At 51.2% G+C, this 15409-nt stretch overlaps 1 long non-coding RNA gene across 1 annotated transcript; it reads left to right on the forward strand.

Moving 5' to 3' along the window:
• Window positions 1–606: 606 nt before the first annotated feature.
• Window positions 607–1778, forward strand: LOC124229296 (uncharacterized). Its single transcript, XR_006885848.1, has 2 exons — window positions 607–717; window positions 960–1778. It is a non-coding gene; the product is annotated as an uncharacterized LOC124229296 (long non-coding RNA).
• Window positions 1779–15409: the final 13631 nt, after the last annotated feature.

A 15409-nucleotide genomic window follows, 5' to 3' on the forward strand; every position in this document is an offset into this window, starting at 1 on the left:
CACAGGCTCCACGGGTCCAAAACCCCACGGGTCCCGCGGATCTGCGGCTGCTCCTGGCTCCCTTCCCGCCGCGGATCCCCGTTCACCCGGCTCTCCGCCCAGACGCCGGGCAGGCCCCGACCCTGCCCCCTGCACACGCCCGGTCCCCCAGCCCACCCCCCAGCTATCGCTACACCCCCTCCTCTGCTCATCATGCCGCAGCCCCGGCCCAAGGCCGACCCAGCATCCAAGCCTCCCCCAGACCAGCTGGGCCTGGGCAATCGGCGCGGTCCGCTTCACACCCTCGCGGGCGCAGCGCAGTCACTCCTCCGGTGTCCACCCCTAGGAGGTCTGACGTCAGGAGGAAGAGCGCCAGGGCAGCGCTGTCCCTGGGTTCTGGCGCACAGACCGAGCCTGGGGACGAGCGAGGTCAGTCCACACTCGTCGGAACTTGAGAACCAGAAAACGAGAGCGAGAGCGCGCTTTGACCTTCTCTTCAGGGATGGGAGGCTCGGGGCCACCGTCCCCATCCGCCACACACAACATGGCGGCGACCTGCGCCCTCTCCCGACTTCCGCTTCCGGTTCGGGGACACGTCACTTCCTCTCCGGTTGCCGTGGAGCGCTTTGGAAGCTAAGCGTCCTGCCTCCTCTGCTGCTTTGCTCTCCGCGAGTCTCGCCTCTGCTCCGGGGGGCGCGGAGCGAGCGGCTCCGAGGCTCTGCCGCCGGCGGCTTGGCGGTGAGAGGGGGCCGGGGGGGGGCGGCCCCAGGTGCAGGGGTGTCCCGGGGAGGGACGCGGGGGGAAGGTGGCCGGGAGGCAGGTCGAGTCTGCCCTCCCCCCCGTTGTCACTGGGCTGTTGGAAGGGGCACGTGCAGCGTGTGGGCGGACACAGGGATGCTCCGCAGCCAGGACTTCCCCGCCGGAAAGTGTGTGTGCGCGGAGGGCCTAGGCGGTCTGAGACCCTTTTGTTCTCGTGTAAGGTGTGTTCATTCATTGACTGGGCCCCCATCCCCCCACCTGCTGTCTGGGAACCTGCCCTCCTGTTTCTGAGACCACGTCCGGCGTGGGAAGAAGTCTTGATTGGTTTTCATGGATGGCAGGCGCCATTCTTCACGCTTCTCACCCTTCTATTGAAATGGCAGTGAAAACGCAAGTGGAGGAAGCACTGATAAAGGGGCAGCAAAGGCTACAGGAGACCAGAGTCGCCGACTGGTGGTCAAACATGACGATCTCTTGTACCTGAAGCAACTTGAGGATTTTGGCATCCTAAGAGGCGCTGTGGGACTTGAAAGCAGTGGAAAATTTGCCAGAGATGATAGGAAAGATGGTCATCAAATGAATATCCCCTGGCTTGCCCGGTGACCAGAGCCATAACCTTCAGTGGCCACCTTGGCACTGGAACAGGCTGCAGAGCTCGCCCTTCCTCAAACCAGTCCTCACGTCCCCACATTGTTTTGCTTAGTTGTTTTATGTGGTTTCTGGCCTGATCGTTTTCTTGTTTGTCTGTTTTTTGTTTCGTTTTGTTTTTTGTGGGGGTGCAGCAGAAACTCCCCAGGTAGCTGGGAAGTTCGTGGAATCTTCCTGTTGGCACAGCGTTCACTGTGGCTTGTGTTACAGTGTGGCACGAGCGTGACCAGGTGTTTCTCAGCCGTCCTGTCACCTACACAGCACCCTGCAGCTTGACTTCTGAAAGTCGAGAGAAGCAGGTTTGAACAACTGTTTTGTGTCGCATAGAAAGGACATTTCGTTCGATAACAGGAACATAGCTTTTGTGCTAATAAAAATGCTTTAAAAATTAGCGTGTGATTTTTTTTTTTTTAAAGATTTTATTTTTTCCTTTTTCTCCCCAAAGCCCCCCGGTACATAGTTGTGTATTCTTCATTGTGGGTTTTTCTAGTTGTGGCATGTGGGACGCTGCCTCAGTGTGGTCTGATGAGCAGTGCCATGTCCGCGCCCAGGATTCAAACTAACGAAACACTGGGCCGCCTGCAGCAGAGCGTGCGAACTTAACCACTCAGCCACGGGGCCAGCCCCTAGCATGTGATTTTAATCATTAGCATATAATTTTAGTTATCAATTGGTTCATAACAAACAGACTAATTAGGTACCCCACTCAGTCGTTTATCTAAATGAAAAGTTCTGCTAAATCGTATTTGTGAGCATTGATCAAAGCTAATGGGAAAAAGAGATTAAGATGAAAATCATGGATTACATTTTTAATTAGTCTGCCCCCTGAACAATTGTTCAGTGTGACATGGTGACTGATGGGTTACTTATGCCTCCCAGGAAAGACGTGGCTGTGCCACCAAACCTCTGAGCATAAAAGTGTTTTATGAAAGACTGAATATTTTATTCTTTGTTCCTGGCTAACAAGGAATTGAAAAGGAAGTCAACATCTGGGATCTCATAGTCCTTTGTGTGATGATACATATCAAGTATGAGACGGGGGCTTCTGTCAGTTCATTAACTAATATCTCAAACTTAACATGTCTAAAATAAAACTCCATTTCCTGCCCCAACCTCTTCCTCTCCTAGGGTTTTTATTTCCAGTGGCGCCACCATACGCCCGTGTGCTCGAGGCAAAACCCCAGGAGCAATGTTGGTCCCTCTTGCTCTCATTCCCCGCAGCTTGTCCTTCAACAAGTTCTATTAGCTTTTCTCCCCAAATCCAGCTCCTGTTCTCACCTCTACCGCCCCAGCCCAGCCTCTGTCGTCCTTCACCTGTGAACTGCAGCACCCTCTTAGTCTGGGCCCCCCACTTGTAATCTCGTGACCCGTTTCCACCCTCCCCACTCCAGTCCATTCTCCACACAACAGCCAAAATATTGGTTAAAACGTAAGTTAGATTCTTTTACTCTATCTAGAACCACTCATTGTCTTTCTACACTAATTGCTGAACCCTTCAAGACCTTACATGATCTGGATTCCTCTGGGACCACTCTCTTCCCCTCCACTCACTATGAGGCACCACACTGTCTGTCTGTCTGTCTTCCATCTGCCACGTTTGGACCTGCCTCAGGGCCCTTGCACTGATTGTTCCCTTGACCTGGAAGCTTTCTTCCCTCAAATGTTGGCAGAGCTGGATCTCCCATGTTTAGGTCTAAGCTTAAATGTCACCTCCTCAAATGGGTCCCTCCTTGGCTGACCACCCAGGCTAAAGTCACCCCTTATTACGCCCTATCACGCCACCCTTGTTCAGTTTCATCACAACACTCCTCATTATGGCTGTTTTCTTGTATCTTTCTTTCTTTGGTTATTGACCATCTCCCCCTGCTAATATGTAAACTCAATGAAAGTGAAGCTCTTGCCTTGTGTGCTACGTGACCCCAGGGCCCCACATGGTCCCAATGCATGAGTGGATGATTCCGTGAACGAATGGATCCTGTCGGCACCAAGGCTGTTACCACCTCATCTCAAGATGAAACAGGAAGGCTGGGGAAGATCAGGGGACCGAATACCACATAGAGTGGACCTTAAAACACGAGACGTGGGCAAGGACACGGAATGGGGAGAGGCAAGAGAAACATTTGGGCTCAGGGGCAAGGGGACAGTGAAGGAAAATGGAAATGATCCCGTACAACTCTAGAGATACGTCTGGAAACCCTGAAGCTAACACAGGCCTGCACCCGCACACAGGCACTGGCGCACAGTCCAGCTGGAAGAATGGTGTCTCCGAGTGTTTGCTCTCTACCTGAGTCTTACAGAACACTTCCTGGAGAGATGCTGAAGCTTCCGTGTCAAAAGGTTCTGATTCAGAGGTCTAGGTGGGGCCACGGTACGCGTGAGCTGGTGTCATTCTCGGCCAGGACAGTAAGGCTGCAGCGGATGCTACCAGCTGGGGGAAGGCAGCACAGCGTCCTGCCGTCATTCTGTTAAACCCCCCGTGGCTGAGCCTCAGCAACTTTCCCTCCACGGCCCCGGTTTTCCTCAAATAGAAAGTGAAAACCTTACTTGGACAGCTGTGTAATTTTAAAACTCAAACTTTGTTTTTTGCCCCTAAGCTAACATCCACTGCCAATCTTCCTCTTTGTTCTGCTTGAGGAAGATTGGCCCTGAGCTAACATCTGTGCCAGTCTTCCTCTATTTTGTACGTGGGATGCCACCACAGCATGGCTTGATGAGCAGTGTGTAGGTCCATGCCTGGGATCCGAATTCACAAACCCCGGGCCGCTGAAACGGAACGCGCGAACTTAACCATTGCGGCACCAGGCCGGCCCCCCACCCCCACTGCATGTGGGGTCCCCTCCTCCCTGAGGGGCCAGGACCATGTTTTTTAGATGAGCCTAAGGCTATGTCCCAATTTGGCAATTCCACCTAATTGACATATTTTGTCCAAAAAGCACTTGACCGTTTTATGTCATCTAATATTTATATTGAAAATGGATGAAAATGTAGGAGCAAGTTATGCTGCTGTGAAACGCGTCTCCGATTTATTCTCTTACTCTGGGTTGGACTGGAGGGTTACAGATGAGAGAGTGACTCTGCTTTTGGTACTCAGGTTAAAAAAAAAGGTAAAAAATGGAGCTTAGACTTCAGTCCGTTCATAAATCTTTCTCGTCCCCCACTGGTCAGTCAGGTTCCCAGGTTTAGCCCTCTCTCTTCCCTGTGCCCTTTGCTTGGACTTTTGTCAATCCTTTTCCCCTGTGAGGCTGCCCTTGACGTTTTTTTTTTAAAACTGAACTGTGAACTTTGTTTGGATCTGATCCAGGGCCCCACATTGCATTTAGTTTCTGTGTCTCCTTAGTCTCCTCCAGTCTGGGACAGCCCATCATTATTTCCTTGCCTTTCACAGCCTTGACACTTTTTTTTTTTTTGAGGAAGATTAGCCCTGAGCAAACATCTGCCACCAATCCTCCTCTTTTTTCTGAGGAAGACTGGCCCTGAGCTAACATCCGTACCCGTCTTCCTCTACTTTACATGTGGGACGCCTGCCACAGTGTGGCTTGATATGCTGTGCCTAGGTCCACGCCCAGGATCCGAACCTGTGAACCCCGGGCTGCTGAAGCAGAGTGCACGAACTTAACCACTGCGCCACCAGGCCGCCCCCTGCAGCTTTGACACTTTTGAAGATACTGGTCAGTTATTTTGTAGACGGTCCCTCGATTTGGATTTGTCTGATATTTTCTCATGGTTAGACTGGGGTTTTGAGGTTTCTGCAAGAAAACCCCAGAAGCGATGTGCTCGTGCACCATGTGTGGGGGCATGCAGTGCTGATATGTATTCTTACTGCAAATGATAACCTGGATCCCTTGGTTAAGGTGGTGTCTGTCAAGCTTTTCACTGGAAAGTGGAGAATTCCATTTGTAATTAATACACGTTCCGGGGGAGATGCTGTGAGACGCCCTCGGCGTTATTTGTAACCAGTGTTGCTCCTGTGTGTGTGTTGGGATAGAGGTGGGGCCAGCTGTGGGTTTTGTTCCGTGCCCGTTCCAAGAACAGATCAGAGCTTGTGATAATGCTGCACGAAGTCAGAGCTGGAGAAACCTCTGCTGCGATAAGAGAACTGCTGCCGCATCATGAGACCCAGAGAGGAAAATGTGCCGATATGGCATGTTTCTGTTACGTGTGGGGTAGGGCACACGCGTTGTGAATGGGACGGAGTGCTTTTTATCCGCGAGTTCATTCAGCAAATGCTTGTTCATAAAGGAGAACACGTTTCAAGTGTCTGCAGTTTGCCAGGCACCGGACCAGGCTCCACATCTGTTATCTCAGTTATACGACACTTTAAAATGGGTCATCTTACCCATTTTACAGATAAGGGTCCTGAAGCTCGAGGAAGGAAGTTGCTCAGAGGCGAGTGGCAGGGCTGGGACTTGAACCCAGGCCTGTCCAACTCGGAAGCGTGTGCTGTTTCCACGGCCCCAAGCCTGCTCTCCTACTCCGCGCCAAGCACTGCGATAAGCGCTGAGGATACAGAAGTGTAGACACGTGTTGGAGACGAGCCCGTGCTGCCGCACAGGAGGCCGGGGAAGAGGCTTAACTCTCTAAGCTGGAGCTGGATCCCAGACCTGCCTGATTCCAAAGCCTGAAGCTGCCCTCCAGGACCCTCCATATGACGGCGTACAGACTCCAGCATCCTGGCCGCCGACGGGACCGTGTGCCCCTTGTCTTCTTGTCTGTAGAAAGGATGATCGTGTTTACACCGTGCCTGATGGACGCCGACAGCAGGTCATTTGTGGCAAGCTTTTTCTGCTCAAACCAAAGGGTCTTTGTGCAGTTTTTTTTTTCAGCCGTCTCTCCCTCACAGTCAATCCATGTCAACAGAAGGAAAGCGGAAAGTGAGGATTCTGAATCATTTGTGACACAGAAAGTGCTCCTGCGGACACAAGCGGGCTTCCTGCCCTGAGAGATGGGGCACACGGCAGGTCAGGTCACCCTGCCCCTGGCTTTCGATGTGAGTTCAATGCTTAATAAATGGCATTTGGTGCTGCTGCCGATAGTCTGTGGCCTTCGTGTCGCAGGGCATTTGCTGACCTGTCCAGTGAAGGAGGGGACAGGAAAGGTCCGTCATTCCCCTGCCTCCTCCCTTCTGACATCTCCCTGGATGCTCTCTGATCTTTGCTCTTTCTATTCCTTCTTGGTTTTGATGGGGTAGCTGCACTCAGTGGTTGGAAAAGAAAAGGCAAACTGGTCATTAAGAGGCCCGGGAGGAGGATGGGGAAACCCATCAGCAGTCTGGCTTATTAGAATTCCTCCGCTTTGTCCCTACCTGTACGACTGATCATCTTGACTCTGCGAGTGTTGTCCCGGCAGAGGCAACGAGAAGGACCACACGGTGAGAATAGCTGTGGCTGTGAGGGACAGCGGGCTATAAGGAGCAGGGAGATGTTCTTGTTTTCCTGTGTTGATTTGGATTCCCCCAGACCAGACCCAGCGTCAAGGATTCAAGTGCAGGTAATTTATTTGGAAGTTAGAAGGGAATTGGGGAGAATGAGTGAGAAGCGGGAAAAGGATGTGTTACCAAGCCAGCCACTACTGTGGGGGCTGGAGCTTACTCCCGCGGGTGAACCCTGGGGAACAGTGGTGGAGGTCACATGTCAGAATTATCCAGCGTTTCATCCCCCCCGGGGGAGGGAGCTGGGGTATTTATACACCAGCTTCTGAGCATCAGTGATGGGGCTGCTGCCAGGAGGTGAGCTGGGAGAAAGCTCTCAGGCAGAGATGCAGATGCTGGCGGTAAGTCAACCCGTGGGTGTTAATGTGGAGAGGCCTGAGGCGGGGTGGGCTGGGCACCAGTAGTGTCTGTTACATGCCCTTAAAACAACACAAAACAGCCACACCCCCTCCGGTTCCCCATATCATTAAATAGCACCACCATCTTCTCAGTTTCTCTTGAAATTTTCCTTGACACCTTTTATTTTTTTGGCTCTTGCCTCACGTTCTGTCTATCCCCACACCCTGTGAAGTCCATCTTCAGAATCTGTCTTGAATCTCCTACTTCTGGCCGTCTCTACCATTATCTGTAGTGGATTTCTGCAGCAGCTTTCTAGCTGGAATTCTTGTTCATCTTACCCCTACATGGTAGTCAGAGTCATCTTTTTAAACCTAAATCAGATCGCTTTACTCTCCATCTCAAAACCAGCCAGTGGCCTCTTATTACCCTTAGAATAGAATTTGAAGCCCTTACCATGTCCTCACAGGCCCTGCCTGATCTGGTTCCCGGCTACATCCTTGACTTCGGTCTCCGTCCACTGTCCTCCTTGTTCACAATGCTCCAGGCACATTGGTTTTCTTGCCACACTCCTGCCTCAGGACCTTTGCACCTGTTCTTTCAACGTAGAACACTACTCTAGATATTCGTGTCGCTCAACCAGGTCTCTGCTCAGTATCACCTCCTCAGGGAGGACTTTTCTTAATTCTCTGTCTAGGAAAAGAGCCTTTTGTCATCCATTCCCTTAGTGTGTTTTATTGATCTTTTCCATGGAAGTGATCGTGACCTGGGGCTCCTATTAGTTTACATGTTATCTATTGCTTCTTCCTGTGCTAGAATGCAAGTGCCGTCAGTGCAAGGACCTTGTTTGGTTAAGTGCATTACCCCCAGCTTCTAGAACAGCACCGACACATAGTAGGTATTCAATAAACATTTGTGCCGAGAGTGCCCATCAGTCAAGAACTTTCAGACAGCAGAAATTGCAAACCTAAGTTTGATAACTGCCTGGCGGCGTCTTTCCCCAGAGCTGGCTCTAAGGCGGAACACACAGTCTTAGCAGAGTCAGGCAAAGGTCCTGGGGCTGCTTCCAATATGTTCTTGCCCAACATCCATGGCAGATCTCAACTTGATCATTTTCCTTTTTGTTCACCTTTCTGAGACCAAGAGAGGGAAAATCAAGGTGTCAACGTGATGTAAGTCGTATATGATGATGGGGACAAGGTGTAGTCTTGTGTTCGGTAAACTAGAATGCAAGGGTGCTCACTCCCCCAGTGCCTGGTGCGATGTACGTGCTCACTCACTGTTGAGTGAATTGACAGCGTCATCTGTTTGGTGCTGTTAAGCTGTCTTTGTGTGCTCGTTGTTCTGCAGAAGGTGCCATGTTATATGGCCCACACTCTTCAAGATGCCAAAGAGTGAGGGGGTTTTCTCCATCACGCCCCCCCAAAGAGAAAATTTCTGGTCTTATCCACACCCATCCCGCCTCAGACACACCATCCCATGATCCTAGAAATAGCCTAAGTGGACTCAGTTCCAGCTTTCGTGTGTAGTTTAAGGTGATTTTACTTACTCCACTATAAAAATAATACAGGCTCCTCGTAGAGAAATCTATTAATTCCAGAAAAGTAAAAGAGATGCAGAAGAAAATAGCACTGCTTCTACCCCCCAGAGAAACCACTGTTAACATGTTGGTGTGTTTCCTTCTAGTGTTTTCTCTGTATACTTTCATATAGTTTTCACATATAATTTTCTCTCTCTTTTTTTTACTTAACATCATCGCATAAGCGTTTATTCTTAACGTTCAACATTTTGTGAACATTTTTTAATAGTTGGGGACTATGACATTTCCCTGTTGTAGACCACTTAGCTTGTTTTCTGTTTTTCGAAATTATAAGTAGAGCTGGGATAAATATCTTTTTACGTGTCTCTTTGCTGGCATTGCTGATAATTTCTTTAGGACTGAGTTCCAGAAATGGAATAACCGGTTCTAAAGGATGCGAACTCTTAATGCGTTTGGTGAGATTTCATTCTGATTCCTAAAACTGTTCGAATGTGACTTCCATAAAAGAGCTCTAGAAAAACAGATTGCCTCCAAGAATTTACTTCCAGTTTCAAAACGGTTCAGACCCTGAGTGTTTTAAATGCGTGCGGTTTAAACAAGCACAGAAATCTTGTGCAGCCTGCCTCCACTTCGGGCCTCTTCCCTCCCTAAGAAAATGCAGCAGCCACATCATAAAAATTTTTCTTTGGTAAACAACGTCTTTTCATGTTCTCACGGATTGTTTCTTAAGTCTTTCTGGCAGGTGTTGGGTTTATGCGTGGAATTATGCACAGGGTTTTTACATGCCTGTTTATGACGTCGTAAGGGTTTAGTTATGCTTCATGGTTTTTTCATTGCCAAGAGGAAGTCCACATTTTATGGCAGTGAAACCTGCTTTTGCAAGTCTGTCTGAGTCCTGCCTGTAAGGCCAGGACCACCTCCGCAGGGACCACTCTTGGGAACAGCCTATGAGTAAGGAGTTCTCTTCCCAAGGCTGGACCAGCCTGGAAAGGACCTTGCCAAAGATAGACAGTTTATGAATGGAGGGAAACCATGGCTTTCATAGGTATGCGGAGTCAGGCGTGATATAACATCATGATATTCGGGAGACTCAAGGTCCAGAAGAGTCAAGGGATAGAGGATGGTTTGGAAAGGTGTGGTCAGTCATGCTATGTAATCTCATGCCTGCAACATTATTAAGCAGAATGAGTCCAGCATCTCCGTATCAACCTGAACAGATGTCCACGCTATTTGTTCATTCTAAGCAGTGACTCGTAGAGAAACATGTATAGTTTGACCCCGTATTTGTAAACAGGGCAAAAATTAGGGGTAGGGGAATCTTTCCTATCTACATGAACCAAAAGAAATATGTGGAAGGACACGTGTCAGACTGTTGGCAACTGCGGCTCACTCAGGAATGTGGAATTGGGTTAGAGAAGAAGGAGGAAACCGTAGCTTCCTACAACGCTAGTGAATAACATATTGCAATGAGCATGGATTACTTTTGTAACTTAAAGAAAGGAGGAAAGCTAAAATAAGAAAGACAGAGTCCTGGAGAGGACTGGAATGAGGGGTGAGGTTGAAGACCTAGTTTAGTTAGGCCCTATGCAGGGTTGGGTTCTCACTCTTGGCAAGGTTGGTGCAATCTCCATAGGCGGGCCCAGCTTCCCAGAAGAGTGGGGCTGGGCTGGGCTGGGCGTGTCGTCCTCCTGGCGGCTGTTAGAAAAATTTACTGTGCTGGCATTCACCTCTGATAGCACGCTTGGAAGGGCTTCTGGAAAAAATAATCGAAATGATCCAGAGTCAGGAGTTGCTACCCCTCCTCTGAGGGTTTGAGAGAGGGTGGCCAGGGGTGGAGAGAAAAGCCCGTAAAACTCCGGAATGGAAAAGTCTGATTCGGCCTCCCCGTCAGAGGACACTTCCTCACCATCCGTGAGACAGGCCCTGGGCCTTGAACTGGAGACCGTGCCCAGAGCTTTCTTAACCTTCTCCCCTTGGGAGCGAGGCGTGTGCTTTGAAGAGTGAAGGCCAGAAGCTACACGGCTTTCCAGCCTGATTTGTTTCATGTTCTGTTTGTGAGTTAGGGCGTGTTTACAGTGAAAGAATGATTTAGAGATGACGAGTCTGCTGGAAATATAAAGGTATAATTGAATCTCAAAGTGTATCAAAGACCGTTGTCTTACATCTTGGGGGATGACATTTTATTACAGAGGCCAGCTTGGCTCGTGGATTCAGTTTCTTCTCTTTCTCTTCCCCCAATCAGAAGTTGCAGAAAAACCTCCGAGGGGAGTCAGGATGCATGAGAGGGGTACCAAGGGGAGGTGGCATTGGGTGGCCATGCAGCACGGGAGCTCGGGAATTGCCACAAACTGTGTCACCCCCAACAAGCATCTTACCTCCTCGAAGCCTCAATTTCCTTCCGTGTCAAGCGTGATGCTGCTGCTTCCTAGTTGTTATGAGGATGACATGAGGTGGTGCCTCGCACAGGCCTGACACTTTGTGGTAAGTGTCCCATTGAGTGTTACAATCAGAACTTTGTCATTCCCCGTTCTGCCAACTTGTCTTCTTTCCTCAGGCAAATTGGTTCATTTGTGTAGTCCCCTCGTTCCTCCTATGCCAACAGAAGCCCAAAAAAGTGACAAAAGCAGCTAAACAGCAACAACAATCCTCGAAATAACCCACCAATTCCTCTCTAGAAGGATCGTGTCATTTCGGTGGGGACCGCTCTCCCCAGTGAGGGGGCCTTTTCTCTCCAAAGAGCCCAGAATCTGCTCCGCAGGACAGCTAAAAGTGGTCTTGTTCTGTGGTCTGATCTGCTGGTGACCTCTGTCCACACCCTTCTGTACCCGGCTGGGGGCCCTGGCACAGTCAGGCCACATCAGCCGCCAAATAGAAAGGCCCTTTCTTTTGAGAAAATAGCATCACACATGTTGCCATCAAGAAAATGAAAGGATGCTCAGTGGCCTGGTGTCCAGCTTCTCTTGTGGCCTCTTGAAACAATTTTGTGACCTGAGAATGGCAGGAGACAAAGGCCTTTCCATCTGATCTGCTCGCCGGGCTGACGTCGGACTGCGGGGGGCCTGTGTCCCTCTTTCCGCGGTACCACAAGGATTGCTCTCGCCACATCTGTCTCTTCTCTTTGAGCAGGACAAGGCAGACCGGCAGGCAGAGGGATGTATTTCAACTGCCCTTGACTCGGTTTATAATCACAAACATGAAAGGAAGGGAAAGAGATGGAGTTTACAGGACTGGTTCTTTGTGCAGCCTAATTTATCTCTCTCCCGCAGCCGTGGGCTGAGCGGCTCCCCTTTTTGTTTCCGATGCGGGGAACTGAAATATGAATCTATGTTGATGAGAGAATAAAGGAATTGAAAGAGGCATAAATCTTATCTTCTCGCAACCCTGGAAGATCAGCTTCTTGTGAAGAAGGGGATTATGCTTCTGTAATTAACTGCCTCGCAGCTCCCGGGGAGGGCTCAGAGCTTAATAATAGCACCCAGCGAAGATGGATGAAAGGCGGTGGGCCGGGGCAGCGGCTGATCCCGGACAATGGTCTCGGGGCTTGACATCCCTTCCCAGGGCCCGGCTCTCAGAGAGTCGAGCCAAGAGATATTTGTTCCCTGTCTATCAGCATTCACAGCCGAGAGAATGGAATTCCAGAACAAACAGCTTCTCTGTAGGCTGGGAGCTGCAATGAGGGCTATTGAAGGGCCCGGCCAGGTTTTACACCCCTTCGTGTTCCAGCCAGTGTCTGGTACCCACGAGGTGCTTCTGAAACGCATGTTGGAGGTGAGTGCCACTTATCAGCTGTGAGGTCTTAGGGAAGTTGCCTAACTTCTCTGGTCATCAGTGTTCCTGTCCACAGAATGCAGGGGGTCTTGTAGAATTCTTGTGAGGAAGAAATCAGATCACGGGTGTAAACAAATCACCTCGGACAGTGTCTGGTGCATGGCGTGCGATCCATAGATGGTGGCTGTGGTTATTACGTTGTGGAATAAAAATTGATTGTGAACTCATAGCCATTATAACAGTAAGTGTCTGTGAGGCTTTGCACACGCACGGTACCCATTAGTGCACGGAAGCCTCACACCATCCATATCAGGATGCCTCCACGTAGGCACGATGCCTCTCCCCATTTCACAGATGGCAAAACAGCCTCAGAGAGGACGAGTGACCTGCTCAAGGTAAGGGGCCATGATGGAGACCGGAAGCCAGGTCTTCTTTTCCCTGTCTCTCGCCACCATCCGTCTCCCCTGGGTACCAGCTCACGGATGCTCAGCCCGGTTCTCTGCGTTCATCTGTCCGTCACTCTCCAGGCCTCCCCACCCAGGATCAAACCACTGGGCCAGCTTTGTGCCCATGTCCCCTCCTGGCCACTTGCCGGCATCACTGAGTTCTGGAAGATTCTTCTTTTAAGATGTCTCCAGAAGCTCTCCCTGCTCAATCCTGCTGCCACACACGCCGGCCCAGACCCTCATCTCGAGACGCCAGGCTTCCCACAGCGAGCAGGCCTCTGAGTGGTCTCTCAGGGCCAGTTCTCTTTCCATCATCCCCCATGCGGGTGCCAGAGGAGCAGCCCCCAACCCCACTTTCCTGTCCCTTCCCTCGAGGGATCAGCAACCACTCCCCACTGCGTATCAGAGCGGCTCCACATTGCTGTTGTGGCATTCAAGGCCCCTCAGCTGACCCGCCCAGATTCGTCTCTTCTTACTCGCGGCAGAATGCCCTGCTCCAGCCGAGCCTGCCTTAGTCTCCCTCAGGAGAGGCCTTAGCCCAGGTCACACAGTGAATTAGTTTAGAACTGAGTCTCAAACCCAGCTTTTCCAGCTTAGAAGCCAGGGCTCATTCATGAGACCAGTAGACCACATTGCCCTCTACTCCGTCTACACTTGGGTCCCGGACCAGCGCCGTTCACCAAAGGGACAGCGGGAAGGCCTGCTGTGGGAAAAGACTCTGAGTGAGGCCCTGAGGGCAGGGGTGTGGTGTGGGGGGCTGGGTGGTAGCAGTGGGGCTGGAGACTGAGATTTAAGAGATTGTCCTGGAAATCAGCAACTATAAGGCAGATGAAAATGAGGCTGATGACCAGTGGAAGCCAAGTGCCCTGGGAACGTAGCAATCAGCCTCTCTGTTCTGGTGGGAGGTGGGATCCAGGAGGGCTTCAGGGAAGAAGAGGCCATGACTTGGGTCTGAAGAATCAGAAGGATGCTGCTCAGTGACAGTCAGGGCCAGAGCATTCTGGGCTGGGGGAGCAGTGTGGACAAAGGCGAGGAGGCCAGACAGCCGGGGACACGCGTGGGGAACAGCACGCTGGCAGCCAGGGAGGCTGGAAAAAGCAGAGACACCTGGGTTCCAGTTCCGCTCTGCATTTGTGCAAGTCAGCTCAGGATTTGCGCAAGTCGCTGCGTCTTTCTGGATCTTGGTCTCCTTAGATGTGAACCAGGCATAGTGATATTGCCTGTCTCCTGGGGTTATTGTGAGGATGAACCGAAACAGTGAGACAAGACATAGGGCCTGGCACACAGTAGGTGCTCAAGGAAAAGTCCTGTGTGGCTGGAGCTCCGGTGCTGCTGGACCACAGGGACAGGCAGGGGCTTGGGTGACGCTGTGTGTTTTCTTTTGCCTTCTAATGGGCCGTCTCTCCTCCTGCCAGGAGCTCACCAGCTGGCCTGGGAGGGCTGCATGCCCACTCGTGGTTGCCAGGATGTGTGGCATTCCCGCGTCCAGAACGATCTTCTGGTTCTGTCCTCATCCTTGAGCCCTTTCCAGCCTGAACACAACCGGGGCCTGTGTTCCAGGTCCAGGAAGCTTTGCTGGCAGAGCCTGTGATGGGAGGCGAGAGCTGGGTTTCAGCAGAAACAGACACTGAAAACAGCTGCTGGCTTCTCTGCATTGGCAAACAGAGGAAGCCCTGCCGCTGCGGGCTTCGCGAGGGGAGCGAGCACACAACGCCCAGCTCCCTGCAGCCCGTGGGGCCGGAAGCCATCTTTTCGGGGACCGTGCAGCCTCCTCAGGCTGGGGCGGGGTGGGGGTGGCACGGAGGGAGCTAGAGGCTGGCCCTTCCTTCTGGGCGTCTGCACGTTTGAGAATTCTACTGGCGCTTTCTGCCATTTAATATGGGTGGGACTTGGGGTCAATTCTTTACCCTCTCTGAATGGGCCAGTCAGCAAAGGCAATTCCTGGCACGTCCCTGTATGCTGCTCCTCTTTAGGGAGGGGTTACCAAGCCCACCTATGCATCAAAATCACTTGGGGCGGTGGGGTGCTAATTAAAAATTCAGATTCCCAGGCCCTGCCCCAGACTCACTGAGTCAGGAGCTCTGAGGGCAGGGCCCGGAAGCCCACATTTTAATGATCTCTCCAGGCGATTCTGGTACAGGCATCCTGGGAGCTACACCTTGAGAACCACTGCCTATGTTCCAGCAGGTTCCATGGGAAACCAGGAGAAAGAGGTAGTCGGAAGGAGGGGCTGATCTGTGATGCCACCACGCCACTGCTCTTCACATACATACCTACAGTTATGCTTTTTGACTCTGGCTTGGAAACAGATGCTCTGAGATGTATGTCTCCTTAGAACAGATGCCATCGCTGTTCTAGGATGTAAAGAGTGATACCCCATCCCCTAGACTTACCTCATTTCCAATCCATCCATCCATCCGTCCATCCATCCATCCATCATCCACCCATCCATCCATCCACCCATCCATGCATCCACCCACCCACCCATCTATGCATCCACCCATC

This window comes from Equus quagga, chromosome 17 (genome assembly GCF_021613505.1).
Source record: "Equus quagga isolate Etosha38 chromosome 17, UCLA_HA_Equagga_1.0, whole genome shotgun sequence".
NCBI classification, from domain to species: domain Eukaryota; kingdom Metazoa; phylum Chordata; class Mammalia; order Perissodactyla; family Equidae; genus Equus; species Equus quagga.